Source organism: Oryctolagus cuniculus, chromosome 7 (assembly GCF_964237555.1).
Source record: "Oryctolagus cuniculus chromosome 7, mOryCun1.1, whole genome shotgun sequence".
NCBI lineage: Eukaryota > Metazoa > Chordata > Mammalia > Lagomorpha > Leporidae > Oryctolagus > Oryctolagus cuniculus.
This window is the reverse complement of record NC_091438.1, coordinates 125,011,386-125,028,538: the sequence shown is the minus strand read 5'-3', so window position 1 is coordinate 125,028,538 and position 17,153 is coordinate 125,011,386. Positions and strand designations below refer to the sequence as shown.

At 57.4% G+C, this 17,153-nt stretch overlaps 1 protein-coding gene and 1 long non-coding RNA gene across 5 annotated transcripts in view; both read right to left on the bottom strand.

Moving 5' to 3' along the window:
• The window catches only part of TRABD2B (TraB domain containing 2B), a 206,887-nt gene that overhangs the window by 122,188 nt on the left and 67,546 nt on the right, over positions 1-17,153 (bottom strand). The window lies entirely within an intron of this gene.
• Positions 4,005-16,503, bottom strand: LOC103350192 (uncharacterized). 2 transcript variants are annotated; one of them, XR_011390169.1, is made up of 3 exons: positions 10,410-16,503; positions 4,861-5,061; positions 4,005-4,230 (listed from the first exon to the last, which is right to left on the bottom strand). It is a non-coding gene; the product is annotated as an uncharacterized lncRNA (long non-coding RNA). The 2 variants fall into 2 exon arrangements; XR_011390170.1 differs by having other exon boundaries at positions 10,414-16,499.

Below are 17,153 nucleotides of genomic sequence, written 5' to 3'. Positions count from 1 at the left end.
GCCCCATTCACGGGTTAGACAGCCCTAGCACGCAGGAGGGCCTAGCACCCAGGACACTTCTGTGGCATGAAGGAACGGGTGCGCCAATGAAGGAAATGCAAAATGCACACATAAAACTGTGGGGGTCCTGGGCAGGGGAGCAGAGGGCTAGGACACAGGGCGAGGACACTGCTGGGGCCTGGCACCCAAACGATGCCTGGCCCGCGGCGCCGACTAAGACCCCAGCAAAGCCAGCCGGGCGCGGCCTCCTCGGCCCCTCCTGCTGGTGACAGTCACCACGCCCTCACTCAGGTGTCATTAGGACACGCATGACGTGGGAGGAGACTCCCATGTGACGGACTCCAGGGTGGCAGTCTGCCGCCCTGGCGGCAGGGCAGGAAAATGAGGAAAAGAGAGCTCCAGGGAGTGCAGGCCCCACGTGGGGTCCGCAGGGGAGCCAGCGAGGCAGGGGTGGCACAGTCGGGAGGGGGTTAGGTGCTCGCACCTTCACGGAGACCTTTTGGAAGCAGAAGGAACCTGGCTGGAAATGCAGACTCTCGCTCCTCTATGTGCGACTCTGACACTCTAGAAGACCACAGGGCCTTGGGAGCTGCGGCAAACCCGCCACAGGCTGTGTGCAGTCCTGATCGGGGCCACGCTGCTGGCCGTGCAGGCTTCGTGGCACAGCTACTCACACTCTGGGCCAATGCGTGGCTCCACCTTACCCTCCCACACCACAGCACCTGAATTCCGATAGGTTTCAGATACGAGGGTGGGCATCCACCCTGCTCAGCGGCAGGCGTCTTCACGTGGCCTCTTCCTTCACTCGCTCCCTCGTCATTCAGCAAGTTCTCACGGCTCCACGCGGATGCTGGGGGAGGCCCCGCTCGGTCCCTTGTTCGTTGGCAAGAGCCCAGGGAGTGCTGCTGCTTGGCTAGGAGACCCTGGGCAGGCCCCAGAGGGCTCATCCTGCACACCCTCAGTCGCTGCGCGTGTGCCCTGGCTACGTCCTCTGCTTCTGTCTGATTCCTGCCCCCGGGCGGGGTTCCTGTGAGCACAGAACACCACAGTGGGGCATGCAAGGGAGTCTCAGCAGACTGAGGGCCTTCAAGGGCCTCCTACAGCCAAGGAGCGGGCCTAGGCCCTGTTCTCATGCACACCCTGGACAGCAGGTCACCCAGAACGGGACCTGGCGCGAGGACCTGCCAGCACTTCCGGCTCAGCTCCTCACAGAGCTTTGGTCTTTTCCACCGAGGCCCTGCCAAGGCCAGCTGCATCACACGTGAGCTCAGTGATGGGGGAGGCGGGTAGACACCTGCCCTCGGAAGTCTACCAACAAACCTTGGAGCGGGAGAGGTGCACTACATCCTAGCGGAGGGAATCCAGGAAGGTTTTCTAGAGCAAGGGGTGGCAGGACATTTCAAAGAAAGCAAAGGACTCGGGCAGTGGTGTGTGCTTGGGTGGTGAAGGGGTGGTGGTGCGTATGGTGTTGGTGTATGTGTGGTGGTGTTGGTGGTGTGCATGGTGTGTGTGGTAGTGGTATGTGTAGTGGGTGTGTGTGTGGTGTGTGTGGTGATTTATGTGGTATGTGCGGTTTGTGTAGTGGTTTATCTGTGTGGTGGTGGTGTATGTGATCTGTGTGGTGGTGCGTGTGGTATAGTGTGTGTGTGACCTGTGTGGTGTGTGTGGTGGTATGTGGTGGGGTGTGTATGTGATCGGTGAGATGTATGTTGTGGTGTGTGGTGGTATGTGTGTGTGATCTATGAGGTGTGTGTGGTGGTGGATGGTTGTGGGTGGTGCAGTGTGTGTGTGATCTGTGGTGTGTGTGAAGTGTGTGTGGTGGTGGGGTATGTGTGTGATCTGTGTGGTGTGTGAAGTGTTTGTGGTGGTGGGGTGTGTGTGAAATGTGTGGTGTGTGAAGTGTGTGTGGTGGTGGGGTGTGTGTGATCTGTGTGGTGTGTGGTGGTATGTGTGATCTATGTGGTTGTGGGTGGTGCAGTGTGTGTGTGACCTGTGTGGTATGTGTGTTGGTTGGGTGTGTGTGATCTATGTGGTTGCGGGTGGTGCAGTGTGTGTGTGATCTGTGTGGTGATGGGGTGTGTGTGATCTGTGTGGTATGTGTGGTGGGGTATGTGTGTGATCTGTGAGGTATGTGGTGGTGTGTGGTGGTGGTGTGTGTGTGATCTGTGTGGTGTGTGTGGTGGGGTGTGTGTGTGATCTGTAAGGGGTGTGTGGTGGTATGTGGTGGTGGTGTGTGTGTAATATGTGAGGTGTGTGGTGGTGTGTGTGGTGGTGGTGGGGTGTGTGTGATCTGTGTGGTGTGTGTGATCTGTGTGGTGTGTGTGGTGGTGGGTGCTGGGGTGTGGGTGATCTGTAAGGTGTGTGTGGTGGTATATGGTGGTGGTGTGTGTGTGATCTGTGAGGTGTCTGTGGTGGTGGGGTGTGTGTGATCTCTGTGGTGGGTGGTGGTGGGGTGTGTGTGATCTGTGAGGTGTGTGTGGTGGTAGGTGGTGGTGGTGTGTGTGTGATCTGTGAGGTGTCTGTGGTGGTGGGGTGTGTGTGATCTGTGTGGTGTGTGTTTTAGTGGGGTGTGTGTGATTTGTGAGGTGTGTGTGGCGGTGTGTGTGGTGGTAGGGTGTGTGTATGATCTGTGAGGTGTGTGTGGTGGTGGGTGGTGGTGGGGTGTGTGTGATCTGTGTGGTGGCGTGTTTTAGTGGGGTGTGTGTGATCTGTGAGTGTGTGTAGTGGTGGGTGCTGGGGTGTGTGTGTGATCGTGAGGTGCACGTGCTGGTGGGTGGATAGAGTATTCCATAAGTTCCTGTGCGTGCCGATGCGTCCGTCCCGGCTGTGGCGGGCAGGGCAGGAGGCCCCCAGGCCCACGGTGGAGGAAGGACTTTGTTGCTGTAGCTGTAGCAGTGCTCTGGGATGCTTCTTCCCCGTCAGACCCTTCTAGATGGCCTCCGCGGCACAGAGGCAAGGGTGGTGATGCCTCCGCGGCACAGCTGCCGGCTCAGGGTCCTGCCTTTCCAGGAGCGGCCCCCATGCAGTGAAGCCCCGGGCAGGGGCGGAGCAGGGCAGTTTTGGATGCCAGCTCCCCCAGGGGACGCGCTCTCAGGGAGCCACACCTCCCTCTGCCCAGTCTGCCGTCTCCTCCCATCCTTCAGGGCCTCTCTAATAAACATTCCCAGGAAGACACCCGGGGAAGGGTGCTGGGAGAGGGGACTGCTGGGAGACAGCACTGGAGAAGTGGGTGGGGCCTCCCTAAAGGACCTGCTGGCCCATAACGTCCCTGTCCCCATTCAGGCTTCGGTTTCCTAACCCAGTGCTGCCGCTCTCAGAGGCAAGGGCGGTGATGCCGTGAGAGGTGTGAGCCAGGCGTGAGCCCCGGGCCAGCTCTTGCCTAGGCCTTGTGCACCTGCTGCTTGGCGGGAACTGCGCAGCTCTGCTGCACCTGCTGTTCTTCCTAGATGAAGAAACAGAACCCAGGACAGGTTTGGTAACTGCCTAGACCTCGTGGTAGACAGTGGCAGCACCTGGAATTAAACACAAGTCTGACACTGAGTCCACAAGCCTGTGTATTTCTCCCAAGGCGGTCTCCATTCCCACACAGAGCAAAAGCCCTGAGCTTCCGGGGGTCTGAGCTGCTCAGACCCTCTGTATGGCTGGAAGGGAGGAAGTGGATGCCACCTTTCTCTGTGGGTGCTAAGTGCTCAGACCATGGCCAGCATCAGGGCCTGCGCCTGCCCTGAGGCAGGAGCCCAGGTCTGAAGAGGAATCTGGGTTCAGTTTGAAGCCCTCAGCTCGGAACATTAACTAAGCGTGACCCCACGGGAGCCTCTTGCTCTCTCCACCCCAACTCCATCTTTTCAGCAAGAAAGAAGGAGAAGGGGGTGGGAGCGGGTGCCAGGAGTGAGGACACTGGTTGGAAGGGGTCCTATTCAACCTTTTATCCATCATCAAAACCCGCCGTCGTTAGGGTAGCTGTACCCGTCTGTCCCAAAACATTTACAGACAATCACACGAGCGAGGGTAATGACTGCAATTACAACTGAAGGGCCGGCTTGATGAATATTAAACAGCTTTGAACATCAAAGTAGCGACTGAAGTGGAAACCTAATATCTCCCCTCCCAGCCCCTTCCGCCCTGAGAAACGCCAAGGCAGATGGCCTGGCCCTCTGCAGGGCTGTCGGCAGCAATCTGCGAGAGTCACCAAGTGGCACTTTCGACAAGTCCTTCTGTCCGGAGGCTGGCCTGAGAAATAAAGGGATCTGCATTACCCTCTCTGCAGTGGTCAGCAGTGGGCTACGCCTATGAGGGGCGGCCAGGGTCTCCCTCCGAGGGGGCTCGGCTCAGGGACCACTGCAAGGGACATCTTGCTGGACCAGCAGGGCTCAGCAGCAGCCCCTCCCCAGTCCCGTCCTGGTTCTGCGGCCACAGCACGCCCACCTGGACGCCACACGCACATTCTCTTATGCACGAGACAGAGCCCCTGTGCTCATGGAGTTCACGGGGTGATGGCAGAGGCAGACCACAGGTCATGCCCTACAGACAGGGAGCAGCTAGCTGCTGGGAGACACACTGGGAAGGGAGGGGAGGCGTGGCCAGGGCAATGGAGGAGCAAAGCTCACGGGGCAGGCCGAACTGCGCTCCCGAAGAACCCAGCCCAGCTGGGGAGACAGGCACATCGGCAGTGGATGGGACAGGTGCCATGGGAAGCTCCAGGGTGATGGGCGGTTGGGGGCTCCTTGACCAATCAGGGAAGGCTACAGAGAGGAGGTGACGTGAGCTTGGAAGCGGGAGAAACTCTCCTCCATTTAGCTTCCTCCTGATCCCCCCCGCGCCCACTGGCCTGCCCACTCTTGCAGCTCAACCTTCACCTGCCTGGTTGCCACGGCTGTCCTGGTGGGGGCCGTTCGTGAACTGCCAGACGACTGGGAGCAGCTTCCTGAGAGCTGGATGTCCCACCTTGGCCCCGGGCGGCCTTTACCAGGGAACAGGTGCTGCGCTTGCTGCCTCCTCCCAGACCCTGGCACTGGTGCAGCCTTGTGATGATGGGCTCTCAGGTGGGGTCTCTGCTGTCAGCTGGGGTGGAGAGAATGAGCAGCCCGTGTGACCCCCGTAGAAGTCTGGGGAGGACCGAGACCCTCCTTCCCATAGAGAGCGCCCCGGAGGGCCTGGCAGGCCCCTCAAGCCCTCTGCCTGCCCAGCTGCCCCGCAAGCTCAGGCCAGGGCGCGACAATGGACATTCTATGAACGTCAATCCCCTGTGGCTGTGCAGCACCTGAAATGCGGCTAGTGAGGCCGAGGAAGACAGTCCAGTGCTGCTGGCACTGAAGAGCGCAGGTCTACTCACAAACCCACCCTGGTTCCCCCAGCCTGCCGGAGGTCAAACCTGCGGGACTCAGGACCACGCCCCTCCCTCCGCCCCGCTTCTGTCCGGTGAGCTCAAGACTCAGCCCCTGGAGGAGGCTTTCCAAGGCTAATTGCGGCGCCTCCTCCGGTCTCCCATAGCCCTTGGCTTTCCTCTGATCACGGCACCCACCGTGTGCATACCCGCCCTGATGACTGAGGGAGTGTGCCCTCTGGGGCGGGGCGGGGGGCTTCTGCATGCTCTGTGTACCTGGAGACCGATGCACACTCCTTCTACCTGGGGGCTCCTGCACACCTGCCAAGTCCTGCCTCCTCCACAGACCCAGCTGTTCCCCTCCACCCTCCCAGCTGAGTCTCAGGGATTTGGAGACAGTCACTGTTGAGTCTGGGGGCTCCTAAGGAGGCATGGAGTTGGGCCCAGAGAGGGGTGGAGAGTCTGTGAGAAGGGAGGGGGAGGCACTGGCAGCTATGCCTGCATGGACTCTGGAGTTGGGCTATGTAGCAGGGAGGCCAACAGGGAAGGGCCACGAGAGCCTAGTGGGGTGGGGCTCCGAGAGCACTCAGCTGGCAGGTGGCAGGTGGACGGCCCTCCCGCCCTGAATCGCCACACATGCCTCTCATTACCATAAACGAGAATGGCTGCTAAATCCCGCATGAGGCTAAAAACTTAACACCCAGTAAACATTTATTGATTGCACATAACCCTGATTAACCCCCCCGAGCACCGGAGGCTCTGCTAGGGTGGGCTACAGGATCTGTCTGCCTCCTCTGGGCAGGTAGCTCTCCTGCCTCTGCCTCCCTGCTCTGCCCACAGCCATCAAGCACAACCTCCGCAGAGCCCTGTGTGATGAACCCACGACTCCTTCACTCTGGAGACAAGAAGAGATACACACATTCCCCCCAAATCCAAGTTCAGCATAAAATAGCCGGAGGTCAGGAACAGGGTACTGGAGGGAGTGGATGTCCACAGTGAGTATGTGAGGGATGGCTTCCTGCAGGAGGAGGAACCTGAGCCTGACCATGAGGTGAGGAGGACGTGATAATGGGTCGGGGTCTGGGAGACCGAGCACCCGGGACGGGGGAACGAATTTGCACTCTATTCTGTAGGTAACAACACTTGCACAAGGTACTTCAAAAGCTTCATGGAAAAATGAATTAAAAGATAAGTCTATTTTGGTGCAAAAAATTTTGTAATTCATTCTTAGTATTTTGCCAAATACACACTTCCTGAGCAGGTGGTTAGCCTAGCAGTTAGGATGCCTGTGTCCCACATCAAAGTATTGGGTCTGCTGCCAGGCTCTGGCTCCCGACTCCAGGCTTCTGCCATGCAGACCCTGGGAGGCAGCAGTGATGGCCCAAGCGCTTGAGCTCCTGCCCTTCCCAGGAGGCCTGGACTGTGATCCTTGCTGCCAGTTAGGCCCTGGCTTTGGCCCCAGCCCAGCCCCAGCCATTGCAAGCATCTGGAGAGGAAACCTACAGATGGGATCTACACCTCTCTCTCCTCTCTCTATAGGATCTACACCTCTCTCTCCTCTCTCTATAGGATCTACACCTCCTTCTCCTCTCCCTCTCCCTCTCCCTCCACCCCTGCTTCTGTTCTCCCACTCCCTGCCTGTCAAACCAACAGCAATTTAGCAATCCCTCCCCAGCACATTTTCCATGAACTTTTTGGAGACTGCTGGTATGAAGAGTCCTTTCCATTCCAGGTCAGTTCTCAATGGGGCCAATCCCAACCCTGCCAGCAGCCCTGTTCCCGAGCCACAGCAGAAACATGGAGACATGGCTCTGCACCCCGACAGCATCCTCTACCCCGCGCCGAGGGTGCCAGCTGCATGAGAGGACCGTGGACTCCCAGGAAAGGGACCACGTGCCTCCCCTCTCTCCTCCAGCACAGCCTGGCACAGGAGAGGAGGCAGAGCCGTGCTGCCCCTCGACCCAGCTGAGGGCTCATCTCTCACTCCTGCCCATCCCTCTGCCACAGAGCCCCAGCCTCCCGCCCTTCACACTCGCCTCCACGCCCAAATCCCACTGCCGGCGCTCTCCGTCCACTTGAGGCACGACTGCCCTCCATATTGTCTATGTGTGCTCTGTCTTCTGGGGCCAGTGTTGTGGCCCTGCGATGCCACCATTCCATTAGGCACTTGTGTCAGCCCCGGCTGCTCCACCTCGGATCCTGTTCCACGCTAATGCACTAAGGAAAGCAGCAGAAGATGGCCCAACTCCTTGGGCCCCTACACCCGTGTGGGAGACTCAGATGAAGCTCCTGGCTCCTGGCTAAGCCCTGGCCATTGCAGCCACTAGGGGAGTGAACCAGTGGGTGGAAGATCTCTCTGTCTCTCCTTCTCTCTGTAACTCTGCCTTACAAATAAATACATAAAAATCTTTTGGGCCGGCGCTGAGGTGTAGCAAGTACAGCCGCTGTCTACAGTGCCAGCATCTCATATGGACACCGGTTCAAAAGTCCCAGCTGCCCCACTTTCTATTCAGCTCTCTGCTATGACCTGGGAAAGCAGTGGAAGATGGCCCAAGTGCTTGGGCCCCTGCACCCATGTGGGAGACCCAGAAGAAGCTCCTGGCTTCTGGCTTTGTATTGGTCCAGCTCCAGCTGTTGTGGCCATTTGGGGAGTGAGCCAGCAGATGGAAGATATCTCCTTCTCTCTCTCTTTATGCCTCTGCCTCTCTGTAAATCTGCCTTTCAAATAAATAAATAAATCTTTAAAAAAATCTTTTAAAACAAAACACCAGGGTACTTCAAAAAGTTCTTGGACAGTATGTATTATGAAGAAATCATGCACGGATTCTAAAACTTGCTTGAACCAAAATACATTTATTGTTTAATTCCATGAACATTTTGAAGCACCCTCATATCGTGCCTTCCTTCTTTGTTCCCAATACAGGTGACTGCCAATGCTGCAAGTCACAGGGATTAAGTTCAACAAGCCTCCCCTCAAATGAACCAGACTGAACTTGGCAAACTCAAATTCAACACTGAAACCCAGAGCCAGACGCTGTCAAACACACAAAGGCAGCCACACGGGTGAGTGTGGCCCCGAGGAGCTCAGAGTCAGAGGGGTCGTGGCGGGCAGGGGCACTAAGAATTGGCACCAGGGAGAAGTCACAGCTGTGGGGACAGTGATGCACGGGGCTGGCGTGCTTGGAGGGATCAGTGTGAGTGGAGTGAGCCGTGTGTAAGTCTCTGGCTGACACCTGGGGTGGGCAGCAGGAGTCGCCTCACGTGTCTGCAGCACAGAACCGGCTGCAGAGCGGGGCGGTGGGGGGGAGGGTGAGAGGGAGGTTTTTATTCTGGGGAGGGGCACCTGCTGGCTGTCGTCCCACCTGGATTCCCCCAACCCCAGTCCCCACCAGCTACACCTGCCGCTCAGCTGCAGACATGGTGAATTACCCCAGGGCGAGAGGTCTTCTCCCACTGCAGCCATCGCTCAGCTTTCTGGGCCCAGAAGCAAAGGAACAACAGCTCAGAGAGTGTCCTGGACTTGACAATGGTCACGCTACGAGCATGGGCAGGGCTGCGGTCAGAAGCCAGGTTTCCTGACTCCCAGCACTGAGTGCTCCCGGTGCATCCCCTGCAGCACAGAGTAAGGCCCCGCTCGATGACAGCAGTGGCAGCCGTGTCAGGCGCTGCACAGCACGTGGCAGGACCACTCGCTGCTCTGTGGGGCTCACTGAAGAACACGCAGCTCATTTCGTCTTGAGAGCAAGCCAGGTGAGGAAAGCGGGGCTCTGAGGGGCTCCCTGGGGAGCTTACGAAAGGTCAACAGGGAGTGCAAGACAGAGCCAGGCTCAACCCTGGCTGTACAGCACCACGCCACGTACCCACAGCCACACGCTTCCGGAGAAGCCCGGGATTCACATCCCCACCTTGGCCTTGCCCTTCATCTGCGCCTCTCAGCAGCAGGGTCTGAGCTAACCTGCCTGGGGGACAGGCCCAAGGCCCAGGCCTGGCCTGGCTGTGCCGCAACCTGCTCGGTAGCGGCGTGGCTGGGAGCCATGGCGGGCAGCCACGGCACAGGAAAGTGTGACTTCTGCACGGCTGCACTGCAGTCCAGCCACCCGGGGGCCCGGAGACTTGGCCAGCATGGCCTGTGTTATGACAGGCCCGGGAACCCTAAAAGCGAAAGACAGCTTAATAACGCAGCCAAGGAAACACAAGTTCCTTGGCCTGGCTCTTGAGGGCAGCCAGGAGCTTAGCAGGGTCGGTGGGGGGGGGAGGGATCTGCCAGCCTCCATCTCTTGTTACCTCCAGCCCGGGCACTGTGGGCTCCAGGAAAACCCTGTGCCTGCCCCACTTCAGCTTCTTCCACAGACAAGTGCAGCCCGGCCCTGGATGAGGCCTCCACGGCTTGCGCCGGACCATGCCAGGCAGCCCCTGGGAGCACCAGCAGGGTTCTGGTGTCCAGGGGAGGAGCCTGGCTCCATGGCATATATGTTCCAGGCACACAACCAAGTGCGGCTCTTCGGGCTGGGCTGCCCTAGACCCTGGCAGCTGGGCTTGGGTGGCTCAGGCTGCACCCAGAAGGTGCCTTTCATATCCCCATCCTCCTTTCACGGCACAGTGAGGACACGGAGGGCTCAGGCAGGACTCAGGGCTTGCAGGTGCCTTGTAACAAAGGAAGGGAGCCGAAACTTGCACCTGGGGCCTTAGAACCCAATTCCCTGCACACTTATGTCTGTTCTCAATTTTTTGGAAAAAGATTTATTTATTTATTTGAAAGAGTTGGAGAGAGAGACAGAGACAGAGAGAGGGAGGGAGAGAGATCTTCCATGCACTAGTTCGTTCCCCAAATGGCCGCAACAGCTGGAGCTGGGCCAGGCTGAAGTCAGGAGCCAGGAGCTTTTTCTAGGTCTCCTATATGGGTTGCAGGGGCCCAAGCACTTGGGCCATCTTCTGCTGCTCTTCCCAGGAAATTAGCAGGGAGCTGGATCAGAAGTGGAGCAGCAAGGACACTAACCAGCAGCCCTAAGGGAGGCCGACATCACAGGTGGCAGCTTTACCCACTACACACAACGCCAGCCCCATCATGTCCTCACACTTTACCCACCTACCAGACCAGGTCCCAGGCCCCTGGAGACCACGAGAGCAGCAGAGGAAGGTCTTACACCAGAAACCAAGTCGGCAGGAGAACCCTCGTGGTGTTCCGTGGGCCCCCTTCTGTCTGCGTAATAATTGACAGGGAAGAGCTGAGCTTGAGGGGTCCCTCGAGCAGTAAAATGAACGGCTGGAGGCGTCACTGGGGACCTCGGGGGGCAGGCGGGGGCACCTGGGTGTACGAGGGATGAGGAAAGAGGGACACGCTGAGAGTTTTTGCCTCTTCTCTCCCTCCAGATTTTCTGGATTTCTTTCTTTTTTCTTTTTCTCCCCATGAACACATAGCCTAGTAAATGTTCTCTCCCACCAAACTGGAAACTTGGGAATGATCGAAATGTGTTCTGTGGCCACTGGAAATTATGCCTTGCATATGGGTTTCCTGCAGCACAAAGACGTTCAGGCTGCATGAGGAAGTGCATACAGGAGGCTTCCGAAGACAGTGGGTCACAAGGATCCTGCTTTTATAAAAACACATTCAACTGTGTGCATGTGGAGATGACACACAGAGAGAGGGAGACACACATATTTGTATGGGGGAACGTCTAGAGGGATATGCTTCGAATGTTAACAGTGGTTATCCCACCCGATGGTGGAATTTTATAATTTTTTGTCTATGCTGTTTATAATGATTACCTACTTTATAAGAACACATACTTGTATGGTTTTTTTTTTTTTTTTTCAAGAGGAGAAACAAAGAAAGAAGACACTTTGCAATCAGATAGCTGATGGGCTGAAGGCTTCTGAGCCTCAGCTTCCTCACCTGTAAAATGGGCCCCCAGTGTCCACTCCCATGGTAGCTGCAAGGTTTAAGTGAATGACACAAAAGATGGGTGTGCGAGGGGCTGCTCGGTCTGTCTAGCTCCTCCTCTCCACTCTCTCGGTCCCATGCCCCCCTGGCCACCTCCTGTGTACCCTGTCCACCCTCTAGGCCTCATGCCTGCCCTGGCCACCTCCTCTGTACCTCGACCTCCTTCGTCTTCCTCCAGCTCCTTCTCCTCCAGGTCTGTCTGGCCTTGTCGTCAACCTGACAGCCAAGGGGCCAGCTCAGCCAGGCACCTTCCTCCCACCAATGTCACGACAGGGCAGTGAGGCCTTGCAAGGGCCCTAGATCTTCACTTCCCTCCTGGAGACGGTGTAAGGGGAGGGCAGAGTTGGCATCAGTAACCCCGGCTGCTTGCGGCCCTTTGCCACGCCCCAGCTCACTGCGGTCAGCACTTGGGTCGCTGCTTCCAGAAGGCAGAGCTGACCGTCACAGTGCTGCAGTGCACAAACCCAGGCCGGGGGTGGGGAGGGCCGGAGGTGACGGTCTCTCCAATCTCCCGCAGCCCCTGCAGCTGACCGCCTACTCTCCAGTCTGGGCTCCTGGCCGGCCCCTGCCTCCCTCTGCTGCGTGGTGTGCTCTGACTGACACTGAGCATCTGCTAGCCACCTGTGAGACACAAGTCATCCTCACTGTAGCAGTGGGCGGTCGGTGCTCTTACCACCCCATTTCACAGGCTTGGAAACTGAGGGTCAGAGAGATTACATAACCCACCCAAGGTCAGAGGGTAATGCACCACCTCAGATGGACTTCCAGGAAACACAGCTTGCTGCAAGGGACCTTCCTGTCCACCTGGCCTGGGTCGGGATGCCTCCTCTCAGCCTCACAGTTAGTTCTGCTGCCCACGGAGGTCTGGCCACCACACAGGGTGTGTGTGTTGGGGGGCAGGGGGTGCGGGTGTCTTCAAAACACTTGTGCTAATGGAATTTTAAAGTTACTCTGGTACAAATGTTTTTTTTTGAAATCCAGGCATAGCTTTTTCATACTATACATTTTCCATGAACTTTTGGAGCTCAAACAGGAATACCTAACCAGCAAGATTCGAGGAGGGCCAGAGAAAGTCATGAGGCTCCTGTCACTCAAAGAGTAGCAAGAATGGGTCAATGACCCTGAGTCACAGAGCCCTGGAGCGGGCGTGTGGCGTGCGGTTAGAAAGGCTCAGACCTGCCCTGGACCAAGTCTCTCCTCCAAGGCTCTTCATCCACAAGACAGACACAAAAACCGCCCGTCTCACACGGCACGCAGCTCTTTCACCCTCGCGCCCACTGCAACTTCTCGGTAGTAACAGAGCCCTCGCGCCCAGCCAGGCACACGGCTGTCCACGAGAGACCCGCTTCGCACGCTTCCTCATGGTGAGGTGAGGCCAAGGGACCAGTGTCAGTCCGAGGCTGGAAGTGGAACTGCCTGCCCTGCCCCTGGCCTGGCCCAGGCCTGCAACACTGATGGCGGGGCGCTGGGTCACCCCCGACTACAGGCAACACCTGGCGATGGCAGAGAAGTGAGACACGAGGGAGCCCCCCCTCCCCGGAGCAGACTGCCAGTCCCGGACAGAACTTGATGCAAAGAAAACGTGTGTGTCCAGTCTAATGTGGTTCTCCCGAATGCACATGCCTGTTAAGTTCCTTGCGATGCCTGCATGACACTGCCACGTGCAGGGACACTCAGGGGGTGTAGCACACGGGGCGGGGGGAGCATTCTCAGGCAGGAATTAACTTTCTCCACTGGAGCTGCTCTCAGGCCCACCAAGATTCCTGCTGGTGGGATAGGGTGGCTGGCGTTGTGGCGTGGCAGGTAAAGCCGCTGCCTGCAGTGCCGGCATCCCATATGGGTGCCTGTTCATGTCCCAGCTGCTCCACTTCCAATCCAGTTCCCTGCTAACGGCCTGGGAAAAGCAGTAGAAGATGGCCTAAATGTTTAGACCCCTGCCACTCACAGAGGAGACCTGGATGAAGCTTCTGGCTCTTGGCTTTGGCCTGGTCCAGTGCTGGCCATTGCAGCCACCTGGGGAGTGAATCAGTGGATGGAAGAGTCTTTTTTCTCTTTTCCTTTCTCTCTATAACTTTGACTTTCAAAATAAATAAATACATCTTTAAAAACAAAAAAAGACTCTTCTGAAACTGTAGTACTGGTCACGACTTTCCCCTCAGGCCTCTCCTATGATGGAGACAATAAGAGAGAGAAAGAGGGGCCCGTGCTGTGGCGTAGCAGGTAAAGCCGCTGCCTGCAGTGCCAGCATCCCATATGGGCGCTGGTTCGAGTCCCAGCTGCTCCACTTCCGACCGCTCTCTGCTATGGCCTGGGAAAACAGTGGAGGAAGGCCCAAGTCCTTGGGCCCCTGCAGCCGCGTGGGAGACCCGGAAGAAGCTCCTGGCTTCGGATTGGTGTAGCTCCGGCCATTGCGGCCAATTGGAGAGTGAGCCAGCAAATGGAAGACCCCTCTCTCTCTTTCTCTACCTCTTCTTCTCTCTCAGAGTAACTCTGACTTTCAAATAAATAAATCTTAGAAATAAAAAAGAGAGAAAGACGCAGGCATCAGGCAGCAAGCGTCTTTTCTTCTTCGCAAAAGGACAGGCCAAGGAGCTCCGGCACGGCAGGAGCTTCTGGACTCATCGGGGGCAACCCCGTCCATTCTCCAGGAAGCACTCATTCGGCAAACGCTGCTGACAGGGACAAGGCCCTGGACACGGATCCCAGAGTCCTGTTCTGGAGGGGCTCATGGGCTCTTAGGAACACCTTGTGCCCCCAGCAACGCCACAGCTCCCACACGCAGGCCCCATCCTCTCTGTCCCTGTCTTGTCTGGTTCCTTGTCTTGCTACCACGGCCAGCAACATTGCTTGTGTTCATAAATTGTTAACAATCACAAGACAGCAACAGCCAAGCATGGAAAGCTTGGGGCTGTGTGTGACTGTGGGTCTCACATCCTGCCACTCAGTGCCCAGAGCTCTGTGCTGCGCACAGTAGGGCAGCCACGAGCAAATGTTGGAAGATGCAGGGTCTGGATGCGGCTTTGTTTTTCTTTGTCCCAGGCCTAGCACTTTACCCCTCTTGGAGGAGCGGCCTGAGGGAGGCCCCGGGGTCAGAGGCTAGAGGTCACACATAAAGCAAACTTCCCTGAACGAGCGAGTGGGCAGAGCAAGCAGCAGGCATTGCTGAGCCGTCCTCCTTGTTCCTTGCCACAAGATATAAACTAATCTATTTAGCTAGAAAAACATGGTTTATTGCAATCTAAGTAATTTGTATTTCTTCTTCTACCACAAGATGTAAACTAATCTAGTTAGCTAGAGCAAGTTGGTTTAACCAAATTCAGAGTAATTACCCTCCAAAGCAAAGCGATGCGTGTGTGTTTTTGGTTTGCTGGGCTTCCCCCTCCCTCCCTTCCCGTATTCAAGGATTGAGACGTAGATGAACTTATGATTAAATAAAACCCAGCCGACTTCGGGTCTGCTGGGGCCTTGGCCTTTCTGGAGGGTCCCAGCCTCCATCTCCACCACCTGGGATTTCCCGAAAATGCGCTGGAGGTGGCATGGAAAATGCAGTGTGCTCTGGTGGAAAACCAACTTGTAACAACATTTCCTGCAGCAGGGGAGTTCCAACCCACTGGGAGGGCTTCGAGAGGGCCGCCCGGGAGCTGGGGGACACCGGCTCAGGCCCCCCACCCCGAGGTAGCCCTTGGGGTGCCCAGCCCAGTACTGCAGTGGGAACTGATTCTTCTCAGGCCCACCTCTCCTCCCTGCCCATGATCATCTCCCAGGGTAGGGGAGGCTGAAGCTCACGGGAAAATGATTTGTCCATAGCCACAGCCATGGCAACCCAAACCCAAGCAACGGCGACGGCACGTGCACAGCTTCTGCTGCAGGTGGCTGCCCGGTTCCCTGAGTGTCTGGGAAGCCCCTGACCACGAGAAAGCTCTTCTTCCCTTCTCCAGCTGTTTCCCCACTGGGCCCAACTCCACTCTCAGCGACCGTGCATGGCAGCCCTGCAGGCAATGGCTTTGTCCTCCCCCAGCTGCTCCTCTCCAGTTGCTGCAGGACTTCCAATTCCCTGGCTTCCCACTCGGTAACCGCCCCTGGATGGGATCCACTCTCCGTGAGCACACGGGAGCCCTGGAAAGGGCTCAGCCTTCCTCCAAACTGCCCTGCGGTGGGATCGCGGCTGGAGTGAGCCACCAACGTGGTTCCGACGGCAGGGGGATGGTTAAGAGTGACCTAGACGTGCTTGCAGCCGCTGGAAAGGACAGTTCTGGGACAGGCGTTTGATGCTGCTTGGAATGGCCACATCCCAGGTCAGAGAATCTGGGCTTGAATCCTGGCTCCACTTCCGATGCCAGCTTTCTGCTAACGTGCACCCAGCAGGCAGCAGGTGATGGCTCAAGTGCTTAGGTCCCTGCTACCTACGTGAGAGACCTGGATTGAGTTCCTGGTTCCTGGCTGTTGCAGGCATTTGGATAGTGAACTAGCAAATGGAAAAGATCTCTCTCTCTCTCTCTCTCTCTCTCTCTCTCTGCCTCTCAAATAAAAATAAACTAATAATTAAAAACATGATCCCAGCATCTCTTCTGCTCTGGGCCCTTAGGCCAGAGTTCCCACTTCCCTACCTGATGGCTATAAAGGACACTCAATGTGCCTGTCTTCTTGTCCCCCGAGGCCCCACACAGACCCAGCACAGCACATGTGGTGGTCAGCACCCCAGGAAGGTGGCCCCCGATCCCAGCAGCCTGGGCAGTGTGGGGTTCCGACTCCCCCTCCTCCGCCCCTTCCTGCCTGGCCTTCCAACTCTGGGAGAGAAGCAGCCTTGTCCCTTCTGAATCATGACATCAGGAAGAGAGGATTCCGAGAGGAGGAGAAAGCCTTCTGGGTGTCCACACAGCCCAGTATCGTCTCTCTTTTTTTTTAACAGTCAGAGTGGACAGTGAGAGAGAGAGACAGAGAGAAAGGTCTTCCTTTGTCGTTGGTTCACCCTCCAATGGCCACCGCGGCTGGCATGCTGTGGCCGGCGCACCGCGCTGATCCGATGGCAGGAGCCAGGTGCTTCTCCTGGTCTCCCATGGGGTGCAGGGCCCAAGCACTTGGGCCATCCTCCACTGCACTCCCTGGCCACAGCAGAGAGCTGGCCTGGAAGAGGGGCAACCGGGACAGGATCCAGCGCCCCGACTGGGACTAGAACCCGGTGTGCCGGCGCCGCAAGGCGGAGGATTAGCCTAGTGAGCCGTGGTGCCGGCCAGTATCGTCTCTTAATCCACACACCAACCCCACCACCGGGTACTGCCGCCGCCGTTTTCCAGGCAGAGTCTGAGGGAATGGCAGAGGCAGCCGCGGAGCCCAGCCTCTGTCCTCGACCCCACCAGGCCCCTGTCTGGGTAAAGGGCTGGGGCTGCTGATTCTCTCACAGTTTCTAGACTCTCTGTGGACATCCGGTGTGCCCAACACACCACCTGGCAGGGAAGTGGGGGCAAACGATCCAGCTTTGAAACACACCCTGGCACCTGGCAGCTGAGGCCTGGAACTCTGACCCCTGCCTGTGTCTCCAAGGGCCCTGCTGGGAGTGGCCTTGGTGAGATGACCCCTAGCCTGGTGCTCCCAAGGTTGGGAGCAGCATCAGGAACAGGAGCACCAGGCAGACCACAGGGTGGCAGGAATGTTTTTTTCTTTCGGCTCCCTCCTGGGCTCCCATCCTGGTGACCTGCAGGGACTCTGCTGAACTCACTCTTGGGGGCCTTGTGGGTACAGTGAGGGAGCCAGGGGTGACATGAGGGCTGTGCTCATGAAGGGAGGGCTGGCACTCATGAGCAGTGGGATAACTGGAATCAGGGGTGAGCGTGGGAACGCAGGCTCCGGCTTCCATCCCAATAGACACAACTGCCCCGGCACTCATGGGGC